The 13,673-nt window shown below is 44.8% G+C and overlaps 1 non-coding gene across 1 annotated transcript; it reads right to left on the bottom strand.

Annotated features, from left to right (window-relative positions):
- Nucleotides 1-1,393: 1,393 nt before the first annotated feature.
- On the bottom strand, nucleotides 1,394-1,468 carry Trnas-cga. The gene has a single exon. It is a non-coding gene; the product is annotated as a tRNA-Ser (tRNA).
- Between the last annotated feature and the right edge of the window lie 12,205 nt (nucleotides 1,469-13,673).

The following is a 13,673-nucleotide window of genomic DNA, read 5'->3' as shown; positions in this document are numbered from 1 at the left end:
CATACTGAATATTCCTTAATGTCTTAGGACGTGTTCCATCTGCCGATGTCTTCTTGTAGTCAACTTGTGCCACAAATTTCCTTTCTACTGCACCACATTTCAAAAGTTTCTATTTCTTTATTGTCTGAGCTGAATGTTAGGTATGTTTCTCTTGCGTACAGGGATACACTCCTACTTTCAGTAAAGATCCCCTGACAGTTAAATTTACGTTAGGCGTTAATAACTTCCACTTTTTCGTAACTACTTTTTGTGGTGCCACCGCAAGGCACCACACTTGATGGGTTGTAGGCTTCAAATCGGCCCGCGGTCCCTCAGTACAAACCGGACCCGCGAGTCGCCACTGTCGACGCTAGCAGACCGAGCGCCGCCACCCGGCTGGTCTCACGAGACAAGCTGGCGCACTGGCCACTCCTACGGCCGACTTTAATAGGAATGGTTCACTTGTTATAGCTTCAGAGATCTCATTTGTAGAGACACTAGTTAGTTAGCATAGCCTTCAGCTAAGTCAGTAGCTACGACCTAGCCAGGCGCCACATGCGGTTTATGCATTGACAATTGATCTATAAGTGTGAAGCAATCAGAATTGTAAAGAAGTATTCGCAGTTCAGTCTATAACTGCACTTGTAAATATTATTGTACAAAGTCAAGATCGACGTTCATCGCTGATGCTGAATTAAAGTTAAGTATTTAATCGTATTCTTGTCTACTAACTTTCTAATCACCTAAGATGTTCCAGATACATCCCGTCAAGTATAGTTCATTGATCCGTACGTCAGCCTACGTGATCAACGCGGGCAATAATGGCCACCCATTGTGATCAGACTAAGAGTCAAATTGCCTGCCTCAGCCGCCTCACAGTTTCTCCATGAGGCCCAAAGTTCCGCTTCATCATTAACACTTTTCTTGTTGTTTGCACTCTGCTTCTTTTCCTTTGCTTTGGCTATAGTCAGTAATTTTTCTGCCCAGCACGAAAATCTATCGACTACCGTTAGAATCTTTCTGTAACATCGTCATTTCATTTACTAGTCTACATTCATTTACCGTTGTTTCCCCTTTGTGTTCGTCTTTTAACCTCTTTGTGAAACGCGATCCAACGGCTCTTCCAAGTCAAGTCCCTTGCTTGATTTAAAATGTCATCGGGACACCTCAAAGTTTATATTTCTTCTGCTTTAACTTTAATTCTCTTCCTAAATTTCTGCTCGGTTTCCTTCGCTAGTTGCTCGACGTACATACTGAATTGCATCGGGGATTGACTATAACACTGTCTCACTGCCTTCTCAACAACTACATCTATTTCACGACCTTCGACTCTTGTAGGTACAGTGATGAATGAGATTTTCACTCTGCAGCGGAGTGTGCGCTGATATGAAACTTCCTGGCAGATTAAAACTGTTTGCCCGACCGAGGCTCGAACTCGGGACCTTTGCCTTTCGCGGGCAAGTGCTCTACCAACTGAGCTACCGAAGCACGACTCACGCGCGGTACTCACAGCTGTACTTCTGCCAGTACTTCGTCTCCAACCTTCCAAACTTTACAGAAGCTCTCCTGCGAACCTTGCAGGTACAGTACCTTTTAGGTACAGTCATGTTTCCGTACAAGTTGCACATAAACTTCTCCACCCTGTAGTTTATCCCTGCTGCTTTCAAAATTTCAAAATTTGTCATTAGTTACTCTTAAAATAACTGGAGCTCACAAACTGGCCGAATATTGTGTTTACAGAATTGGAGTATTTCGTTCGATGATTTTCTGCGTTCGGGGACAGTCTGTATTGTCCAGATCAATGAACTCCTCCTCACGAGTTTGCAAAGTGGGATACAGCACAGAGACTTGCAGCGCGCAGCCCACAATGAAGTACGCTAATTTCCATGTTTTATGATTTTCGGAAAACCCCTATCACTACAACAGTGCCGCAAGTATTTTCAGTCTACTTTTGGTAATCAATCACACCCGGAAGACACTGTTTACAATTGGTTTGCAAACATTTTATTGATGTCAGCGTCATTGAAGAGGGTCAGCGCGTCACTTACTATCGTGAGATGAAGACAGCCTGAAGCATATAGAAGACTGCAGTACAGTTCATATTGCGTGGATACCTATCTGTGAGGAAGATTTGGTACCAGTGCATTCCCCACAATGGAACCGAAGCGCAAAAACAGAATACTGTCAACCGTTGTAAGGAAATGATCAAAGTATTCCACTTAAAAAGCGCAAAACATGTGTACGTTACAAGAGCACTAAACTTTGATGAATATTCTTACGAGCCGCAGGCTAAGTAGCAGGCCATTGTTTCGCTGTTCCAATACCAACCAGCATAAACAAAAATTTTTCCTTCGCGAAGCACTTGCGAGACACGAATCGCTTGTTTCTTTGCTTACATTCGACATATCACAACCATTACTTCAGATGATCAAAAATTTTATTTGCGTCAAGTCGTCGATGAAATCAGGAAAAACAGCTGACAGCGTCGCGTCATCTCTCACCATGACCATGACAGCTGTCGCACAAAGCGTCTAGCAGTTCGTTACTTGACGGAGAAAAATATATAATTAATGTCGCTTTGCCCCTATTTATCTGAGCTATGGCCTATGAACTTCTTGTGCCATTAAATGATGCCATAAAACGTGTAGATAGTGACTTTTAATACATCAATAAACAGACGCATTAAAAAAGCGTAATTGGGAGAAAAGTGGATAATTAACGAACTGATTGACTTTTGCAGTCGATTTTGCCATATTATCTGACTCTATAGAGCGTCCTACGACGCAGATAAATATTCTACAAGAGACAGCTTCAAAAGCAGGCCTACGTAAACTGTACGTTTTGAAGAAATTCTTATACCTTTTCAAGAACACAGTGAATGACAGATGGAAAGGAGGCAGATGGAAACTCACTATGGGTGTATCACAAATGTTACAAAATTTAAATATCTAGCTGAAATAGGCTGCCAAATAGTTCGGACGAGTACCTGTCTCAGTAAAAATGTATTCGTAAACGCAGGGCTGCGGTAATACGACACTGTAACTACCCCAGACTCTCTTTACGCATCTGAATGGCTTTCGTTACATACAGCCAAACAATTAGGTGAAATGGGAAAGAAGGAAACCGAAATAGTCTGCAAAAGTTTGGGATCAGAATACGAAAATGGGAAATGAAATGAAGGAGTAACGCAGAAATTTATAAAAGAATAGCTCGAATATCAGATACAATGAGGATGACAAGAGATGTATTCTGTGGACACCTAAAAATGCTAGATGCGGAAACAACAAAATAAATTTAACTTCTTGGCATAAATAAAAAAATCAATGACGTGGATCAAAGAATTTAAAACAGAGCTGAAAGAAACGGAAATAACGGAGCAAGAAATAGGAAAAAGGCAAAATTTAAGTGCAACAGTAAAAAGCTTCTGGTGTTTCCGCGAGGAAACAAAGAAAAAAAAGGGCGCTATGCAGACAGAAGACAGAAGGGAACAAAGAAAGCAAGGAGAAAAGAAATGAATCATAACTCGCCTCATGTGGTCCTCTCTAGGCCAAATCAGTAAAAAAAGTACCATTTGTACATGAAAAATGTTTTTGTAAATATTTTTTTGATCTCTGGGTTCACTCAGTATATCGATGGTTATTCATGTACAATGTGGATCGCTTTATAGGCGTCTAAATAATTCAGATCAAACGTCACATCAAAGCAACAGTTCAACATGAGCGTCAGCTACAACACTGATGAGTGCATCATCTATCTATTTAATGGCTTTTCGACTTGATCTCTCCTAGAGAACACCTGACCGCTTGTTTTACAGTAGCTATCTACAACACATCAACATTTATGTTATTACTGATAGCATTCATGTGTCCCAACAGGGAGGACTGCTACGGATGAAAACAGACACGTCTTCAATTCATTTGAGCCCTGAGGGTACCTTAAAGCAGAGAGCTCTTCAAGTGTTCCTCCGATGAGAACCACAACCATTTTTCAGTGCACCGGAAAATTAATTTCACGTCAGTCAATGTATATAATAGCAGCTCGAATATCATTACCAGTCCATCTTTTTTTGGAAGCGATCTAACGACCTGTACGGGAAGAAAAAGAATGAGGAAGATGAAGGGAGAGGAAATAAGGGACCAGGGGTCTCAAAACAAGAGTTGGCCGTTGCTTCGGCCGCTGGCACTTTTGCTCGCGTGTCGTCGTTTGAACACGGGCTCCTGCGGGCGCACTGCGACGACAGTACGTTGAGAATTCGGCGGTGTCGACAGCGAATTATTTCGCAGGAGGTAAATTAGAAAAATGGCAAACAGGACGGCACTGTGCAAGAAGCAACAAATTTTTCCCCACGATATCAGATTGCTTTGTATACAGCGTACTACGAGTCACCAGACATTTGCAATTAATTCCAGTGCTGACGGCTGTCAGTAGTTAGGGACAGCGTGCTGCCTTGTTAGGTGAACAGTGAACGCGTTGATGACCAGTGGGAGGAGATAGGCTACGGGAAGCGTCACCCACTGCTTGCGTATTCCACACTGGGACGGCTGCGAGTGAGGTGAAGTACTCGAATTCCGAGGAGTCCTACAAAAATTTTTGTCCCCTTCAATTATGTCGCAAAATACAGATTTTCGTCAGTTCCACCTAAAACACGCGTGTTGAGAAAACCGCCAAGTTTCACATAAAGCAGCGGCAGTAAAAACTGGCTCGAACAGCTCACTTTATCAAGCAAACTCCGTTAGCAAGGAATAAACTTGTTATTAATTGAAACTAAAGACACGTGGGCGGGTTCTGTAGGTACAAAATTCCAATTGCTCAGGAGTTAGCTGCGTATTTCCGGAGTAAACTAGGTTCAAATGGTTCAAACGGCTCTGAGCACTATGCGACTTAACTTCTGAGGTCATCAGTCGCCCGAGGCAGGGTTCGAACCTGCGACCGTAGTGGTCGCTCGGCTCCAGACTGTAGCGCCTAGAACCGCACGGCCACTCCGGCCGGCAGTAAACTAGGTGACGGCAATAACTTACAAATATTAACTTTGTATCACACTGTTTAAGTTTATCGTTAAAAGTCTTTAACTACTTCAAAATTAAACATGTGAAAATGATTCTCTCAAAAATGATTTCGGAGGGGGTCTGAGTTTAAATAACAATTGACAACCTGCTCAAAAAAACTTAATTGTTATTAATTGTCAAAGGATATTAAGGAAAAGGAAAACTGAAAAACTGAAAATGAAAATTCCGACAGTGACTTTATTTTGATGTTGGCGTGGTTTCATCAAATTGTTCGTCACTGTTTCCATGACCAAACTTATAAACTAATAATGCTGGCAAAGCGTTATAAAATTATAAAGGTTTCGCTAATTCTGTTCTCAGCTTCCGTGACGAGTTTTCGGTCAGAGGGAGCAAAGCTCACTGACAGGCGCCCAGTCCTGCCTCCAGAAGCGCGATCTTCCCTCAGATCAAAGTGCTGGAATTCAGCCATGTCATTCAGCGTTTATTTGCATATAAAAAACACGTGTTCCTTGCTTTTTATCTGAGTTTGTGTGACGCATTTTCCACCCGTTTCTCTCATTACCAGCAATTTCTTCTTCTTTTTTCTTTCGTGACACTGTAGAGGGTCTTTGTTTGAGAATCTGCCCTTTGCATCTCATAAAATACAAACCCATTGGCTAGCAAGCAGTGGTAGCAGACTTGACTCTCCTGAGGGTTTCTCGATTGCCAGGCCGCTCCAGTTTTGTTCAATGTGAGCGAACTACTGAATTATAGTGCCTTTCATACGTTTTGGGACAAACAGAAAAGTTGTTTATTTACTTTGAGAAATAATAGATAAACAAGTACACGTATTATGTTTGTTATTCCGACAGACAGAACGATACTCACAGAGCAATAAACTGAACATTTTACTTCATTTAATGACTCACAAAATACAAATAAATCTGAAATAACATAGATGTGGCTCTGCAGAAGTTTTGGGACAAAGTGCAGAAATAAATCAAAAACTAGGAAATAGTGAGGAATTAGTACTTTGTACTTCTATCGCACCGTTTTAACACTTGTGTCAACCCCTTTGGCATACAAGCTTTTGTGAGTACGAAATTCTTAGATTTTCCCATTGTTCTCCTGACGTCTTGTTTGGACTGTACGGGGACTTTTCGAGTATTTCTTTCTAACGGATCCCATAAATTCTCTGTGAGGTTCCTGTCCGGAATTTATGGAGGGGCATTGACAACTTCTGGACAGTTCTACAGGAGCCTTAACCGTACAATGTAGGCGGTATGTTTGGTGTCGTTGTCCTGATAAAATTTGAAGCACTCCCCAATCCCCGTAATTTCTGTGCTCTTCTTCAAATTGTTCTTTAGAATCTATAGGTTTACATTTTTACCCATAGTTTCGTCAATGAAGATCAGCACACCCACTACTTGGGCCGACATACAACCCCAAACCATAACACGACCCCTGCCATGTTTCACTGTAGCTTAAATATTTCTTTTCTTCCAGCTCTTTGTTGGGCTGCCGCCAGCCCATTATTCGTCCATTCGGTCCTGATATGTCAAATTTTGTTTCATGCGAAAAACATTGATTCTGCAACTCCATGTTCTTGCTTATGTGTTCCCTCGCAAACAGCAGCCTCTTCTTCCTATTGGCAGGACTGGTGTAAGGCTTCCTTCTTGCAGTTCGCCCATGGTAACTTTCTCTGTACAGTACTCGTCTCATTGTGCTAGGACTGGGCCTTCTTCCCAAACTCTTTCTCGGCTGTGATTCGTGGACGTTTCTTGACCTTTTGTACTATTGCCGTCTCTTCTCTCCTCACAAATACCTTTGGACGGCCTGTCTGTGGCTGATTTTCTATCCTGTCTTCATATTTACATGGACGGACGATGTTCCCTACAGTATTTTTGTTCATATTCAGTAACGTTGCTATTTCTCGGCTTGTTCTTCCCTTTTCGTGGTGGAATATTACTAACTGCCTCTGTTCGGAAGTGCTATTTTTACCTCTACGTACCACTGTGCGCAAACACACTTGCGTTTCCTTTGAGTTCTCGACAGGTAATGACTGACATCGCAGGAACTAACGAATAACAGAGAAAAGGACACTGGCACTGTTGGCAACATTTCTCTCAAAACTTTTGAAGTGCAGAGTTTCATATCTCGCAACAAGGAATGGGTCCTGTTCTGCTGTAAACAAGCAAACATACGTTCATCGCCCATAATTACATGTACAACTTGCAGATGTATATCTTTATTTCTGTATTAACCAACATAAATTCTTTGATACCGAGACATAATCTGTGCAATGTTTGTCGCAGAACTTACGAGAGGAACTGTACGATCCAAGTGACTTGTCACATACAAAGATCTGCCTGCTGTAACATTATAGATTAAGGGTCGACCTGCGACAGCAATCGCACAACTTGCGTACGGGCCTCTAGACGCCGCCGCGAGCGCTAAGAGTGCATTGCGGTCGCAGGCGCGCGTGTTGCGTACGGGCCGCGAGGTGCCGCCACGGGCGCAACCGTATGTAAGTGCCGACGGAGTTCGGCCAGCTCTCATTTTGTTGCCATCTCATTTTTGCCTGTTCTCTTATTTGCTTAGTTGCCTAGCTCTTATTCGTTTATGCCTCATGTTATTGTGCTCTCTTTCAGCCATTCTGATTGTTTTGATTTACTCCCAATTGAGAAGCGTTCATTTTGGCATTTCACTTTTGCATATTTCTCATTTTGCTAATAATATGCTCCTTAGCTTTTTACGGTTGAGTCGATTAACATAGTCTCATGTACTGTTTGTCCATTTCAGCCTGTTCATATTTTGATGTTCTTTAAATACTGTAATAATTATCGGAAGCATTTCTTACCTTAAACTAGTGTAAAGTATTCTCGATGTAGGATTTGTTCCGTGACACAGGTGGAAGGTTTTGAATATAAATAATATACGAAACTGTGATTTAAAAGGAATTTATTTTTTCAGTTTGTACTACATCAGACGACAATTTTGTGATATGAGGGAGAAATCTGAGGGGCGAACCCATGGAAATAGTCTTAAGTGATCCCCTTTAAAAATAAAAACTTGTGTGACACTGAAAGACATGACACTGTAGCGACCGGAAATTTATATACATCAAAAAATATACGTCAGACTGCCTAGTAAGGATAAGTGGTATCAGGCCATTTTTCAGTTAAAATCCTTAAAATTAAACAATTAGCAACAGTATAATATCAAAATACAAGAAGAGGAAATTGTGTGTTACCTTACCACCACTGCTCTGATTCTCCTTCACTGTAAGCAGAAGAAGATGAATATCATGTCGATCTTCGTACGACTCTTTGGGGCTCAGCTTCCCGAGCATTACAGACCTGGATGCCCATATGGGCGCTACTCCATAGAAGCCACGCCCCAAACCTCTGCCTCTTTCAACACAAAGCCTGAAGACTACCTGATACCCAACTTAAAAACTGCGGTATCGTCCAGAGATCCCAGTGCCACACCAAAGTCAGCAACGTTAATCGATACCACAGACATTACTAGAGCTCACTCTGAGTTGCAACAACCAATGAGGGACAGCATAGAAGACACCCGCTCTCGGTACAGCAGCGCACGCATGCTGACGTCAATTCAGTGTCGAGAATGCAAGAAATCTGCCGCAGTTCGCGACCTCGTCTGAACGAGTCAGTATCATAGTGTAGAACCAACGAGATGTTAAAATTCAGCTGAAGTTGTGCCGTTGCAAATGAGGAACTTTTACCTCAAGAGAACAGTTTGAAAATTAGTGCATCAAGTGAGTCTGTCACAGTCAATGACGGTTGTAAATTATCCAGTACTCCGGTGGTAAATAAATCTGTCAAATTTAAGTACCTCTTTTATTCGATTACGTACTAAAGTGAAATAATATTTCATGTCTTCCAATTTGATGAGCCTTCTCCCAGGCAATCAAAAACCCACAGTTACGACAGGACGGAAATAGTTACTTCTTCTCACAACAAAAACATGACTCGATATCGACAATTATAAAAAGGCGGACGCTCATTATGTAAATACAAGTCGGATTTTTGTACAGATCTGCTGATTTACTAAAATTTATATTTTTACCTATCGCTAGGCGCGGCGCCGTCTCAGAGCTTGAGCAGATGTTGGTAAACGCTGTTATTCCGAAGTCTTCACAGAGAATTGTATTCCCCACCGAAACGTCACTTTTCGTAGATATGGCGTACGCTGTGGTATCGTTTCTGGAGTCTGCTGCTCTAGTCCGTCGTAGGTAACGCATAACTCTTTGTGTAATCTCCAAACGGCGCTGAAATGCGCAGCAGTCCCCTCAGCTATGAACTCAGACCGCAAATGGTCCAGAGAAAAAGCCAGAGCTCTGTCGTAACATAGGCGCTCGTTAAGAGGCGCGACGGCGCAAAAAAGCCGTGTGGCTGGCTCACTGAGCGCCGCTCTGCTAGCGCTGGCTCGGGCCCAACGTCTGCGCTGTTGTGCCATCACGACCGGCCGTGTCCAGCGAGGTGAGCGGCTGGCGGGTGCTTCCCGCGAAGGTGTTGCGTAGCCGCTCGGTGCGGACGTTGTCCCCTGCCATCCGGGGAGTCCTGTACAACAAGTAGTCGCCCGCGTTCGTTGCCGACAGTCACACCGCTCCTCAGTCTGAAGCGTTACGTATCACGGCTGATATACGGTAAAGGGTCAGCTGGTACCTGACAGCTAGCAAGTCATTTAATTTTGAGTCAGTCTTCTGCTATTCTGTAAATTCCTACATTCTCGGGGCACGAAGAACATGATAATATACAAACATAATTTTTACTATCCCATTTAGATTTTGCCTTCTACTGATTCGACGTTGTGGACAAGGCGGGTAAGCGACGTTGGATGCCGTCTGGTAGCACTGCGGGCACGAGACATGGTAGCCAATGTTTGTAAGCGGAGCAGACACGGACGGGGGATCGCCCTAACGAAGATATGGGCTGCAACTGGCGAAATCCATTGAGGAAAGCGACTTTTACAAAGATCAGTTTATTACTACGCAGAGCCTGTGTATTAATGTCTCGAAAATGGCGAAGCTGATCGAATGGTCACGTGTTACTGTCGTGAGCATTCTACGGAACGAGTTAGGAAGGAGAGGGAATCTACCACCAGGCGCTAAATGGTTGGGCGTCCACGGCTCTTCACAGAACGTGGGGCTCGGAGAGTTGTCTGTTCTGTAATATAGGACAGATGGTGTTCTGTGGACGAGTTAGGAAGGTGAGTGAAACTACCACCAGACGCTAAATGGTTGGGCGTCCACGGCTCTTCACACAACGTGGGGCTCAGAGAGTTGTCTGTTCTGTAATATAGGGTAGATGGTGTTCCGTGGTAATTCTACGGGACGAGTTAGGAAGGTGAGTGAAACTACCGCCAGACGCTAAATGGTTGGACGTCCACGGCTCTTCACAGAACGTGGGGCTCGGAGAGTTGTCTGTTCGCCGGCCGGTGTGGCCGTACGGTTCTAGGCGTTTCAGTCTGGAACCGCGTGACCGCTACGGTCGCAGGTTCGAATCCTCCCTCGGGCATGGATGTGTGTGATGTCCTTAGGTTAGTTAGGTTCAAGTAGTTCTAAGTTCTAGGGAACTGATGGCCCCAGATGTTAAGTCCCATAATGGTCAGAGCCATTTGAACCATTTTAAACCAGTTGTCTGTTCTGTAATACAGGCTAGATGGTGATCTGTGGCATCTCTGCTGAAAGAGCACAATGCTGGTACACACGCAAGTATTGCAGAGCTCGCCGTGCAACACACATTGTTGAACATGGAGTTCCATAGCCGACCACGCTTACCGTTCAGATAACGACACTGTACATTACGATTCTAGTGGGCGCGGTACCATCGGGATTAGACCGTCGATGAATAGAAACGTCGGGTCATCTCCACAAACACCGTCGTCCAGGTGAACAGCGGTTCGAAACGTGCAGCACGCCGCGGACGCACGCTGGTGGTATTTTATCGCGGCAGACATTCTCCTCCGCTTGCACGGGACGTGCGGTAGCATTCGAAGACCCGCTGACAGCTGCGAGCCACGTGCGTTTATTCATGCGGTGTCTCCTCCGACGACTATGTCGTCCCTCAGCAGCACAACTGTCCGTCTCTCGGAGCCTGAACTGTGCAATATTTCCCCGAGGAGCAGTATAGTGAACTTACGTTGATGTCTCGGTCACCAGATTCGCATGATATAAATCCTATGAAACAAAGCTGGGTCGCCGCCGGCCGGTGTGGCCGAGTGGTTCTAGGCGCTTCAGTTTGGAACTGCGCGACCGCTACGGTCGCAGGTTCGAATGCTGCCTCGGGCATGGATGTGTGTGATGTCCTTAGCTTAGTTAGGTTTAAGTAGTTGTAAGTTCTATGGGACTGATGACCTCAGATGTTAAGTCCCATAGTGATCAGAGGCATTTGAACAGCTGGGTCGCTATCGGGTACGATCACTGCGTACGCATATTAGAGGCCCCTTTATTTAGGCAAATTACATGTAACGCCACATACCTCCACAAACCTGCCAACAAATTTTCGGATGCCTTATATGCAGAATAAGTGATGTATTTTGTTTTAAAGAAGGACAAACAAACTATTGACCAGGTGGTCACAATGTTTGGTCATCAATGCATATAACATAATTTGTATTTATTTAAGACGTTACTTTTCAAATATTAAACTAATTACCAACAATTATTTCTAAGAGTATCTCTATGAAAACTCTTTTTCCTTGTTCACAATAAGGTTAAGGATCTTGTGATTTAACGCTTTCGGAATATTCTTGACTCCCTGACACTACAGTCTTGTTACCCAGCTTAATATAAATAAATGATAGTCTTACGGTATTGCTCACTGAGATAGACACTAGGGGTTCAGCCACGCAGGCCATAAAGACTTTCTACGCCCGCCCTGGCTGGATTTTGTTCATTTGCTAGGCGCTAGCGTCACGTCTGTAAATGTGTTTCTTCGGGCCGCGTGCGACGTGTCCTGCTGACGGTGACAAATTAAAAAGGAGAGGAGTAAACTCAGTCCTGGCCCACAGACTGTTTCTCTCATTAACTGATCAGCCAGAACCTTGTGCCCTCCGACACACATTGGATACAAACACCGTCCAGGTGACAGCAGCGTTACCTGGCGAGGAACAACTGCCAGTCTGACGTAGCCACGGTGAGGGTGCTGTCTGTGTGTGTGGGACGGGGAAGGCGTGCGAGATATCTGACTCTGAGGGCAGACTTCCGTAGCCCAGAGTCACGGCACGAGTATTTCGAAAACTGCGTGACTCGTCTGGTGTTAGGGGAGTGCTGTGGTGAGTGCAACACGTGGCGAAACCAAAGCGACACCAACGTCCAGACGTCGTGTAGACCACTCTACACAGGTTGTCGTCCTACGCTCGGCAGACTCATAAAACCGCACGTGTGGCGAACTGTTGTGGAACTGACATCAGACTTTAGTGCTGGTCAGAGTACAAATGTGTCTGAACACACAGTGAACCGAACACTCCTAACGATGTCCCCCGCAGCCGACGACTCATGCATGTGCCAGTGTCAACACCATGACACCGGCAAATACAACTGATATGGGCAGGCGACCAGCGACAACGGACATTGGCGCAGTGGAAGAGCCTTGCATTGTCTGATGAATCCCAATACCTTCTACATCACGCTGATGGAAGGGCGCTGGCCAGTGTTGCCGAGCGGTTCTAGGCGCTTCAGTCTGGAACTGCGCGACCGCTACGGTGGCAGGTTCGAATCCTGCCTCGGGCATGGATGTGTGTGATGTCCTTAGTGTTGTGGACTGGCAAGACAGCCAATCCACTATGAGGAAGCCGAAAGGCACGCGTTTAAGCTCACGCAGGCTGGCGTGAGGTCTGGAACAGGACAAGGAATTTATAGTAGCAAAGAACGTACGTCACTACTGGAATACTTAACTTTAATTCATAATTGATGAACATCGCTCTTGACGGTACATGTTTTACAGCATCAGTAGTAACTGGTAATGGCGCCTTGCTAGGTCGTAGCAAATGACGTAGCTGAAGGCTATCCTAACTATCGTCTCGGCAAATGAGAGCGTAATTTGTCAGTGAACCATCGCTAGCAAAGTCGGCTGTCTAACTGGGGCGAGTGCTAGGAAGTCTCTCTAGACCTGCCGTGTGGCGGCGCTCGGTCTGCAATCCTGATAGTGGCGACACGCGGGTCCGACGTATACTAAGGGACCGCGGCAGATTTAAAGGCTACCACCTAGCAAGTGTGGTGTCTGGCGGTGACACCACACTTAGCTTAGTTAGGTTTAAGTAGTTCTAAGTTCTAGGGGACTGATGACCTCAGAAGTCCCATAGTGCTCAGATCATTTTTGATGGGAGGGCGCGAAATTGTCATCTTCAGGTCAACAGCTACTGGACACCTGTACTGCAGGACTGAGAAAATCTGACAGCGCTGCAATATGCTCTGGGGAACGTTCATGTGGGCATCCATGGGTTCAATGGAGCTCGTGCAAGGCACCGAGACAGCCAAGGAGTATCGTACACTGGTTGCAGACCACGCACACCCTTTCATGACGATCATGTTTCCCGATGGCAGTGGCATTTTTCGGCAGGAGTGTGACGAGCTGGTTCGAGGAACAAAGTGGCGAGTTCCAATTAATGTGATGCCCCCCTCCCCCCAACTCACCAGATCCTAAACCGATCGAACTCCTCTTGGATGTGACTGAACGTGGC

Source organism: Schistocerca piceifrons, chromosome 3 (genome assembly GCF_021461385.2).
Source record: "Schistocerca piceifrons isolate TAMUIC-IGC-003096 chromosome 3, iqSchPice1.1, whole genome shotgun sequence".
NCBI lineage: Eukaryota > Metazoa > Arthropoda > Insecta > Orthoptera > Acrididae > Schistocerca > Schistocerca piceifrons.
The sequence above is the reverse complement of the archived record's forward strand: the minus strand, read 5'-3'. Positions and strand labels throughout refer to the sequence as shown.